The sequence below is a fragment of the Lolium perenne genome, chromosome 1 (assembly GCF_019359855.2).
Source record: "Lolium perenne isolate Kyuss_39 chromosome 1, Kyuss_2.0, whole genome shotgun sequence".
NCBI lineage: Eukaryota > Viridiplantae > Streptophyta > Magnoliopsida > Poales > Poaceae > Lolium > Lolium perenne.
In genome coordinates this window covers 214,409,437-214,421,899 of record NC_067244.2, presented here as the reverse complement: position 1 = coordinate 214,421,899, position 12,463 = coordinate 214,409,437, and positions in this window count along the sequence as shown.

Genomic DNA, 12,463 nt, shown 5'->3' with positions numbered 1-12,463 from the left:
ACCATTGTAGAATTAAAAGAAGCCAACAAACAATAGTGAATTATTCTAAATCTGATCATGAATAATTTACTTCTTTGCCGCCTTGAGCTCCTGACGAACAAATACCACTTGGTACTTCTCACGCATCTTTAAGAAAAGTTCTGTTTGTCCAGCGTCACGACCAATGACACGAACAGCCATGACGACTTCTTCGTCTGTGAGGTCCTCCAGATTCTGCAGAACATCAAGTAACTTGGTTCTGTTGGCTGACGTTTGCTCATGAACTTCGGCTTCATGAAACAATGCCTTCTGTAAACCACTCATGGTTTTTGCATTCTCCTGCTCAGCTTCTAAGAACTTTGCAAGTGTATTAGATACACTTACAAGTCCTAACTCAGCTGCTTCATCATCTGGGTACGTTCTCTTACGACCCTGCCTCGAACTTCCTGAAGGGTTGGTGTTATCATGTGCTTGGGCAGCATTCTTCTCATTAGGTTCACTAGTGGGTTCTGCATTTACAGGAGATTCATCTTCTGCCACTTCATGTTCTCCAGGACCCTTAGCACTTCCTCCTTGAGCCAAATCACTGGCATACACCTCACAAAGCTTGTCAAAATTGACCATGGGCTTCATGTACAGAGGACCTGCTCCCTCACGGGACTACAAAAAGAAACCATGAATGTAAATTAGAAACTTCGACAAGGACAACCAATAGAACTTAACACCATGCTTTCTCTATTAACAGAAAACAACATTACCTTTGCCCAACCCATATAGGTGTCTCTATCTCCAACTACCATCTTCATCTCATCGTCCCATCCAAACCCACTGCCATTTTGCATAATTTCTAGGACATACGAAAGTTGCTTCTTCAAAATCTTCACTTTTGACTTGATGTGTGGATCAGCTTTGAGATCAGCATGTGGTAGTACTTTAGCCATTTCCTTCTCAATGTACGTGAGATACCCAGACTTGTGACCTGTGTCTACTTTCCAAAAAGAGTCGTTCATTTGATGGAGAATATCAATAAGTAACTTCTCCTCCTCAGCCGTCCATGTTCTCTTGTCTCTTTTTTTGGATGTTAATTTGCTCCTCTTTGACTTTGTATTCTGCCATTTTTTAAATATGACAATGAAATATTTGTACAAACAGAATATATGACCATACATTAACATAGGAGGAGACACATCGGAGAAAACAAACAACAAGGGAGAAAGATGTTCATAGATTCACATGTGAAAAAGATATGGTACTGTGACATATAGGAGAAAACAAATAGCATGACAGAATGTTTTCACACACATAGCTAGGCACACAAACATTTAATTAATACACCTAATATCTGCTACCATGCATCAATTGTCTCGTCTTTTCTCTGTCCAAGATTTCCACATGTCCTCAGCTAACTTGTCTCTTTTCTCAGTCCATTCTGGAGATGCTTGAGTGGACTGAATGACATCCTCATTTACATGTTGTTGCTGAAGACTTCGCATGTACTCATCTAGATATTCCTCACAAGGATCAATACGCATTTGTTGTCGTATGAGATTGTGAATGTAGCAGCAGGCTAATATTATATCAACTTGTGTATCAAAAGGATAATAAGAGGGATTCCTAATGATACCCCAACGCATCTTCAACAATCCAAATGTTCTCTCAATCGTATTTCTGGCTGCTGAATGCTTCATGTTAAACAGTTCCTCTTTTGTATTTGGGGGATTTGTCCAGTCATTTAGATGGTATCGTTGGCTTTTGTATGGAGCAAGAAATCCCTCACAGTTCTTGTACCCAGCGTCGACTAGGTAATAACATCCTACGCAAATAGATTAAATGTATGTGTTTAACAAGTGTGGACATAATATATTTAACATGGGTCATTTTTAGAACAATGTCTTACCACGAGGAATCCTAAGGCCATTTGGTCTCGATAAAGCATCTCGAAGCACCCTCCCATCATGTGCAGATCCTTCCCAACTCGGCAATACATAAATGAACTGCATGTCTGGCGCACAAACGCCAAGGACATTTGTTGCAACTTCCTTTTTCCTTGAGCGAAATCTTGGTTTGTCAACTTTGGGCACGTGAACTTCTATATATGTCCCATCTAAGGCACCTATACAGTTCTGTCAAAGAACATGACGTGTTAGACCAAGAATAGAATTAGACCTAAAATGGTTGCTAATGTTGGCATATTGTTTTGATACCTTAAACCACGTCCACCTTCCATCTGTGCAATTGGCAGGAATTGGTCGAGGCTTCTTAAGTAGAACTCTCCAGAGTTTTAAAACCGCGTCTAGAATTTTATGAAAATTCCGACTAACTGATTCAGGTGACCGCTGGAAATCATGATGGATTGCTCGATTTTTCTCATCATGTGCAAGTATGTGAAGGAACATAGCAACCATTTCATCGACGCTCATGTTTCTACTATCATTTACCCCACCTATTTCTCTTACCAAAGAGCATAACACTTGGAAACAACGCCTATCCATCCTTAGCTGGTAAATGCATTCAATATCGCTTACTCGTATTTTGTTGTTCAGTGTTTGTGCTCGTGTGATTGGATCATACCAAGAAGGCTGCCTAACACGACGCATCCTATATCGTCTCCTCCTAATTAACATTAAAAAGACTTGCAACAATAGATATAATATTATGAGTATTTTCACTCTCCGTTGCCTCATTGTGTGCCATAAGATTATGGTTTCCCGTTTTTTTGGTGGGCGTGCCATGTGTTTTTAATGTTAATTAGGAGGAGACGATATAGGATGCGTCGTGTTAGGCAGCCTTCTTGGTATGATCCAATCACTCGAGCACAAGCACTGAACTGTTAGGGCAATATGCTTGTTGTATTACCAGGGGGCCAAAGGCCACAATATATAGTACATGTACAGGTGCAAATATGCAGGAAGCCCCCTAACATATGGGGAAACTACAATATACAGATATATACTCTAACACCCCCCCGCAAACTCATGGTGGATCCACAACACTGAGTTTGGAGAGTAAAAAGTCATGCTGCGCTCGAGTTTGTGCCTTTGTAAAGAAATCCGCCAACTGCAAATCTGAAGGCACATAATGAACCGCAACAACCTCATCCTGCACCTGAGCACGTGTATAAAAAGCATCAACACCAATATGCTTGGTCAGCTCATGCTTGACCGGATCACGTGCACATCGATAGCACCTGCATCCGTCGGACAAAAGTGGAGTGGGTGTCGTAACAGAGACCCCAAAATCTGCAAGCAACCACCGTAACCAGGTCACCTCAGCAATCAACAAGGCCATAGCCCCACAGCTCAGCCTCAACACTCGAACGAGAAACCGCTACCTGTTTCTTCGTCTTCCAAGCAACAAGCGAACCACCAAGAAACACACAGTAAGCAGAAAGTGAACGACGATCCGTAGGATCACTCGCCCACGTAGCATCCGAGTAGCACTGGAGCTGGAGAGAGCTAGAACGAGGAAAGAAAAGGCGACGAGTGATCGTGCCACGAAGGTAACGAAGAACACGGAGGAGATGACTGTAGTGAACAGTGGTAGGAGCTGAGACAAACTGACTCAGAATATGAACATGATAAGAAATATCGGAGACGAGTGACAAGAAGATAAACAAGACTCCCAACAAGATGACGATAACGTGTGGGATCGGGAAGAGGATCACCATCGGTAGGACGAAGCTTAACATTAAGCTCCATAGGAGTATCAACCGTGCGCTCATCCCCAAGAGCAGCACGAGCAAGAAGATCCTGAATGTACTTCTCCTGAGAGATAGAAAAGCCATCAGAAGTGGAGGAAACCTCGATCCCAAGAAAATAGCGAAGAGGACCAAGATCAGTCATGAGAAACTGATCACGAAGACGAGCCTTTACAAAGGCAATATACTCAGGATCATCACCAGTAATGATCATATCATCAACATAGAGAAGGAGAAGGGTGCGTCCACGAGGAGAAGTGTGAACGAAAAGTGCTGGATCATGAAGACTAGGAGAGAAACCAGCCGCAGTCACCACAGAGGCAAAGCGCTCAAACCAGGCACGAGGGGCCTGTTTGAGACCATAGAGAGAACGTCGAAGACGACAAACCTTCCCATCGGGAACAGAATACCCAGGAGGAGGCTGCATGTAAACCTCCTCACTCAACTCGCCATTAAGAAAAGCATTACGAACATCAAGGCGTGAGACAGGACCGGCGAACGCAGGCAACAAGAAGAAGGGTACGCACGGTAGTCATATGAGCCACAGGGGCAAAAGTCTCATCATAGTCACGGCCGTGCTCCTGCTGAAAACCACGAGCCACAAGACGCGCTTTATAGCGCTCAAGAGATCCATCAGAGCGAGTCTTAATTTTATAGACCCACTTACACGTGATGGGAAGAACACCAGAAGGGGGAGAAACAAGATCCCAAGTGCCAGTGCGTTCAAGCGCAGCGATCTCCTCAGCCATGGCAAGCTGCCATTCAGGATGACGCTCGGCATCCCGATAAGAAGTCGGCTCGGAAACGACAGAGAGACCATACTGACTAGGAGAGTAACGAACTGGAGCACGACGCTGACGAACAGGCCGAGAAGGGGGAATGTCATCTGCAGAAGACAAGTCATCAGAAGAAGAGGAAGAAGGGACAGAATCGGAAGGAGCCGAAGCCGGAGAACGAGGAGTACTAGGTGGACTAGACGAACGAGAGGATGGCGTCGAAGGGGTCGCATCAGAAGTAGGAGGAGGGGAGGAGGGACGATGGGGGTGCATCCGGAAAAAGAAGAAAAGAGATATCATCCACCGGGTAAGTACCCGAGGTGGGGCGAGGATAGAAGGGACGCGTCTCATCAAATGTGATGTCACGAGAGATGCGCATCCGACGACCAACGGGGTCCCAACAGCGATAGCCCTTATGCTCATCACTGTAACCAAGAAAAACACACTCAACAGACTGAGCGGTCAGTTTGGTGCGTTCGCGAGGAGGCAGAAGGACATAGCAAACGCAACCAAATGAACGGAGAGTCGAGTAGTCTGGAGAAACACCAGAGAGACGCTCGAGAGGAATGCCACCCTGTAGAGCAGCGGAAGGCTGAATGTTAATAAGGTGGGCCGACGTAGCGATAGCCTCAGCCCAGAAATGTGGCGGAAGAGAAGAGGCAATCATCATAGCACGGGTGGTCTCAAGAAGATGACGATGCTTACGCTCGGCGACGCCATTTTGAGCATGCGCGCCGGGACAAGAAAACTGAGCGAGGGTGCCCTCCTCAGCAAGGACACCACGAAGGTGCTGAGAGATATACTCACCAGCAGAATCAGCACGGAACACGCGAATGGGTGAGGAATACTGAGTGCGGACCATGGCCGCAAAACGCTGATAAATAGAGAGCACCTCACTGCGAGAGTGCATGAAAAAGACCCATGTGTACCGTGAAAAATCATCAATGAATAAGATATAGTATCGATGGCCCCCTTTCGAAGCGAAGGGAGCCGGACCCCAAACATCTGAATGGACTAAATCGAACGGTTGCTGAGAGACAGACACACTAGTAGGATAGGGAAGCTGAATCTGTTTGCCTAACCTACAACCCCGACAAATGTAACGACCCATCTCCAGAGACAGACCCCGAAGGCCACGATGAACCAAAGACGACAGCGAGAGTCACAAAGGTGACCAAGACGATAATGCCATCGCTGAAAAGAGCCGGTGACAGAGGCAAAAACCGGAGGAGAACCGGCAGATGAAGTGGCGAGCGGAAGGAACACGAAGCCGCCTAACTCCCAAAGCCCCGAGACCGACGGCTACGAGGGCCAGCTCCAACCAGGGCCTGTGTGCGACGATCCTGAACCGCACAAGACTCGGCGTCAAGAATGACGCGACAACTGGGAATCGGTGAGCTGGCTAGCAGAGAAAAGGTTCATCTCGAAGGCGAGGAACATGAGAAACATCGTGACAGAGAAAGAGGGAGTAGAAAGGGTGCTCAGTACTAGAAACGGAAATAGAGGTACCATCGGCCGTGACAACACGGACGGGAGAAATAAGAGACCGAAGAGCAGACGGGATAGCAGACTCGAGAGGTCATATGAAAGGAAGCTCCGTAATCCAGATACCACGGGGACGTACCGATCGTGTAGAAAGTGGTGGTCGCGCAGCTGCCGTAAGAGCTACTACGTAACCAGCAGCGCCGACGAGGAAGAGTCCGGAGTAGCGAGCAGACCACGAAGACCCACGAGAATGTCCCGATCGTAGAGTGCAACCGCAGAAGATCCCGAAGAGCCGATCTGGCCGACGATCCCGGAACCGCCGACGTAAACCGGGATCCCGCGTCCAGCCAGGTGGAGGAAGTGTGGCCAACCTTGCCACGGTAGGTGCAATGAGGACGAGGGCGGAGACTCGGACCGCGAGGTGGCCGACGTAAACCGGAATCCCAAGCATCAAGCGGTGCAAAGGAAGCTGTGCTATCTCATGCGCAGAGAGGGGCGCGACTGGAGAGGTCGAAGTACAATCAGGTGCCGACGAGGAGCTATCATCCACACACAGAGGCCACCAAAGGGGGTGACGGAGAGCAACACGCCGATGAAGACAGAGTCGGCAAAGCGCGGTCATAACCACGTGAAGAGGCCGCGAAAGTCGATGTAGAGCGGCATGCCGACGCAGACGGAGTCGACGAAGCACGGCCATAACCGCGGGAAGAGGCCACGAAAGTCGATGTAGAGCAGCATGCCGATATAGAGGAAGTCGGCGAAGCGCGGGCAGAGCCGCGTGAAGAGGCCGCAAAAGTCGATGTAGAGCGGCAGGCCGACATAGACGAAGTCGGCGAAGCGCGGGCAGAGCCGCGTAAAGAGGCCGCAAAAGTCGATGTAGAGCGGCAGGCCGAGGGAGACAAAATCGGCGAAGCACGGCCAGAGCCGCGGGAAGAGGCCGCGAAAGTCGGTGAAGAGCGGCGAGCCGACGTAGACGGAGTCGGTGAAGCGCGGGCAGAGCCGCGTGAAGAGGCCGCAAACGGCGACGAAGAATAGCTAGCAGTCATGCACGGAGGCAGCGGAGCGAAAGTCGGTGAAGAGCGGCGAGCCGACGTAGACGGAGTCGATGAAGCGCGGGCAGAGCCGCGTGAAGAGGCCGCAAACGGCGACGAAGAATAGCTAGCAGTCATGCATGGAGGCAGCGGACAAATACCAAGTACCGAAGGTGGGCCCAAAGAAGGAGCGGGATCAGCGGAAGACATAGCTCTTTTTTTTTGTTTTTTTTTTGCTTCAGACGGAAGTCAACTAACCAGCAGCCTGGGAGAAACACGGCCACACGCGGGCCATCGGAGAGCAGGGAGCAGCAGCACGGAAGATTGGAGCAGCAGCAGCAAGGAGCGGGTCAGGCACGGGGAGCAGGCAGAGATCGGCCGGGCGTGCGTGGGCCAGAGCCAAACGGAGATCGCCAAGCAGGAGAGATCGGCCAGATCGGCCGTATCACGCGGGGAATCCTGGCGGAGCCTGGCGGGCGGCCTCACGCGGGATCGGGAGGAGAGATCGAGCGGATCACGCGGGGAATCCTGGCGGGCGGCCTCACGCGGGATCGGGAGGAGCGATGGCGACGGGATCCTGGCGACGGATCGGGAGCAGGCAGGCGGGCGGCCTCACGCAGAGCAGAGATCGGCGCGGGGCAGAGATCGGGCGGAGCAGAGATCGGCCGGGGCGAGCAGGGGAGAGATCGGCCGGAACAAGCTTGAACGTCGGCCGTACAGACTAGAGGAGGAGGATCAATATTTGCTCTGATACCATGTTAGGGCAATATGCTTGTTGTATTACCAGGGGCCAAAGGCCACAATATATAGTACATGTACAGGTGCAAATATGCAGGAAGCCCCTAACATATGGAGAAACTACAATATACAGATATATACTCTAACATGAACAACAAAATACGAGTAAGCGATACTGAATGCATTTACCAGCTAAGGATGGATAGGCGTTGTTTCCAAGTGTTATGCTCTTTGGTAAGAGAAATAGGTGGGGTAAAGGATAGTAGAAACATGAGCGTCGATGAAATGGTTGCTATGTTCCTTCACATACTTGCACATGATGAGAAAAATCGAGCAATCCATCATGATTTCCAGCGGTCACCTGAATCAGTTAGTCGGAATTTTCATAAAATTCTAGACGCGGTTTTAAAACTCTGGAGAGTTCTACTTAAGAAGCCTCGACCAATTCCTGCCAATTGCACAGATGGAAGGTGGACGTGGTTTAAGGTATCAAAACAATATGCCAACATTAGCAACCATTTTAGGTCTAATTCTATTCTTGGTCTAACACGTCATGTTCTTTGACAGAACTGTATAGGTGCCTTAGATGGGACATATATAGAAGTTCACGTGCCCAAAGTTGACAAACCAAGATTTCGCTCAAGGAAAAAGGAAGTTGCAACAAATGTCCTTGGCGTTTGTGCGCCAGACATGCAGTTCATTTATGTATTGCCGGGTTGGGAAGGATCTGCACATGATGGGAGGGTGCTTCGAGATGCTTTATCGAGACCAAATGGCCTTAGGATTCCTCGTGGTAAGACATTGTTCTAAAAATGACCCATGTTAAATATATTATGTCCACACTTGTTAAACACATACATTTAATCTATTTGCGTAGGATGTTATTACCTAGTCGACGCTGGGTACAAGAACTGTGAGGGATTTCTTGCTCCATACAGAAGCCAACGATACCATCTAAATGACTGGACAAATCCCCCAAATACAAAAGAGGAACTGTTTAACATGAAGCATTCAGCAGCCAGAAATACGATTGAGAGAACATTTGGATTGTTGAAGATGCGTTGGGGTATCATTAGGAATCCCTCTTATTATCCTTTTGATACACAAGTTGATATAATATTAGCCTGCTGCTACATTCACAATCTCATACGACAACAAATGCGTATTGATCCTTGTGAGGAATATCTAGATGAGTACATGCGAAGTCTTCAGCAACAACATGTAAATGAGGATGTCATTCAGTCCACTCAAGCATCTCCAGAATGGACTGAGAAAAGAGACAAGTTAGCTGAGGACATGTGGAAATCTTGGACAGAGAAAAGACGAGACAATTGATGCATGGTAGCAGATATTAGGTGTATTAATTAAATGTTTGTGTGCCTAGCTATGTGTGTGAAAACATTCTGTCATGCTATTTGTTTTCTCCTATATGTCACAGTACCATATCTTTTTCACATGTGAATCTATGAACATCTTTCTCCCATGTTGTTTGTTTTCTCCGATGTGTCTCCTCTTATGTTAATGTATGGTCATATATTCTGTTTGTACAAATATTTCATTGTCATATTTAAAAAATGGAAGAATACAAAGTCAAAGAGGAGCAAATTAACATCCAAAAAAAGAGACAAGAGAACATGGACGGCTGAGGAGGAGAAGTTACTTATTGATATTCTCCATCAAATGAACGACTCTTCTTGGAAAGTAGACACAGGTCACAAGTCTGGGTATCTCACGTACATTGAGAAGGAAATGGCTAAAGTACTACCACATGCTGATCTCAAAGCTGATCCACACATCAAGTCAAAAGTGAAGATTTTGAAGAAGCAACTTTCGTATGTCCTAGAAATTATGCAAAATGGCAGTGGGTTTGGATGGGACGATGAGATGAAGATGGTAGTTGGAGATAGAGACACCTATATGGGTTGGGCAAAGGTAATGTTGTTTTCTGTTAATAGAGAAAGCATGTTGTTAAGTTCTATTGGTTGTCCTTGTCGAAGTTTCTAATTTACATTCATGGTTTCTTTTTGTAGTCCCGTGAGGGAGCAGGTCCTCTGTACATGAAGCCCATGGTCAATTTTGACAAGCTTTGTGAGGTGTATGCCAGTGATTTGGCTCAAGGAGGAAGTGCTAAGGGTCCTGGAGAACATGAAGTGGCAGAAGATGAATCTCCTGTAAATGCAGAACCCACTAGTGAACCTAATGAGAAGAATGCTGCCCAAGCACATGATAACACCAACCCTTCAGGAAGTTCGAGGCAGGGTCGTAAGAGAACGTACCCAGATGATGAAGCAGCTGAGTTAGGACTTGTAAGTGTATCTAATACACTTGCAAAGTTCTTAGAAGCTGAGCAGGAGAATGCAAAAACCATGAGTGGTTTACAGAAGGCATTGTTTCATGAAGCCGAAGTTCATGAGCAAACGTCAGCCAACAGAACCAAGTTACTTGATGTTCTGCAGAATCTGGAGGACCTCACAGACGAAGAAGTCGTCATGGCTGTTCGTGTCATTGGTCGTGACGCTGGACAAACAGAACTTTTCTTAAAGATGCGTGAGAAGTACCAAGTGGTATTTGTTCGTCAGGAGCTCGATTCGGCAAAGAAGTAAATTATTCATGATCAGATTTAGAATAATTCACTATTGTTTGTTGGCTTCTTGTAATTCTACAATGGTACTAGTTTTGTGCTTTTTAGAACTCATCAATGGAGGTTATTTTCATATGTTAATCAACTGGAGTGTACTCCTGTTATTTCTTAGTTTGTCTCGTTTCTATCTGCCCAGTATTGTACCGTGGTCAATTTATGTGGTATGACAACATGTCGTTTTATTTTGCTGTATGAACTTTTCTTAATTTTCTTTGAGATCAACTTTTCTTGTTGGCAACACCAGATGTTGCTGAGTACTCACAGGTTTCATGTGTCTTGATTTAATGGGTTAGTATACAGTCTCTTCACTTGTTTGATTGAGCGAGAGGCTTGCAAAAATTGAATTTCCCTATATCTGCACTTTTGATTTCTGATACAACACTTTGTTGTGTGGCTGCTGCAGTGTCGGTTGGGAAAATGAAAAAAAATCAATCTGATGGATACAACAGAAAGGAAAAAACGATTGGGCAACTCCCTACAATTCCCATCCAAAAAACAAACAGTGGAATGGGAGTAAATGACAACTTCCCCTGCCCATTACCCATCTGAACTCCCTACCTCTAACTCCCATTCCCCTGCCCTCCATTTACCAAACACGCTGTCGGGGGAGTTGGCCTCCTCAATTCCCATGACCCTTCCCTCCGTAACTCCCATTCCCTGTAACCATACAAGGGCTTTTAACTCCCGCACCCCTCCAATTCCCATTCCTTTACTTCAATTCCCTCCAACCAAACACGCTGTTACCCAAATTTAGCCACCGTCATGAGACGAAGATGGAGATCAGAGAGCATGCATCGCATCCTTGGACAAATGTAAGCGAATCAAGGACATGCAAGGGAGTAGGGAGCAAACCTGGTCATCGGAGGAATTTTACGGTACCCAGTACTCCTTGGAGAGAGGCTGGAGTACCATTTAAATCTAACCCTCCGTTTAAAAGGGTACTTTAGTCTTTTCATTCTCTTAATTAACCAGCGGTTCCGTCTAACTGTCCACCGAATCGTGTGATCTTGGCATAAACCTCGGGGGGCGTATTTTCTCCCGTCACAACGATCTCATCTCGGCTGCGCTCCATTCTCGTCCTCCACGCGGACGCCACCTCCGCCGTTTCCCCGCATCTTGGCCGTGCTGCCGCGCGCCTGGTGCTACCCGTCTTTCAAATCTAGAAGTAATCGAAGCACGTCCTGAATGTATTGATCCAACAGGGCATCAGGCCACCTCCTCTCCGATCTTCTTGTTCAGTGCAACGAGGCAGGCATCCGGAGAAATCAAATCATTAAAAAATGTGTGAACATTCTTTTTCGACAAAGAGCATATATTAATATCGAAGATACCAATTACGTCCAGCTTTTGAACAACGCATTGCCCTAACGGCATTACGGATGCACACAACCAAAAAAAAAAGAAGAATTACAGAAAAAGAAAAGTCCCCGCTACGGTGGTTTAATCATCGGAACAGCAACACAAACACCACCAAGACAGCACCATAAGTCCAACTTCTTCAAAAGCGGCGCCTCCAAGAAGAAAATAGTGCACAAGCGTTGTCGTCACCCGATCAAAGATCTGGATTTTCATCCTGAAGAAGGTCCTCGCTCTCAAAACAATGCCTTCAACAAGGTCATTGCCAGGTACAACCAATTAAGGCCAGACCTTGGATTTTCACCCTGAAAGGTAAGACTTTGGTCTTCTCCGGTGCAGTCGCCCCCACTTGCATGCCGCTGCTCCAAGTCATGAACCACTAAGCCAAACCTCATCGCCCCGAAGATTGGGACCTCCATTGGTAGTCCTTAGATCTCGTCCTTCATGATATTCTCTGCCAGCACCATGGACCGAGAACATGCCTCATGATATTAACAGCCAGCAGAGCTTCGAAGCGCTCCCTCTAAAACCAAACAACCAGAGTAAAACACGGGTGTGCACGACCGAATCCCACCCGATCCAACAGTCTCCAGGCATGATTCGCCCATGGAAGATCGCCGGCGGAGCCTTCTGGAACCCGTCACTCTAGCCAGATCAATGGGGACACACCTCCAGTAGATCATCATCTTGACGCAAGTTGGAATCCTAGGACCGCCGCCATTATTCTGGCTGAAACCAGCAGCACCCACACCGCCGGTCG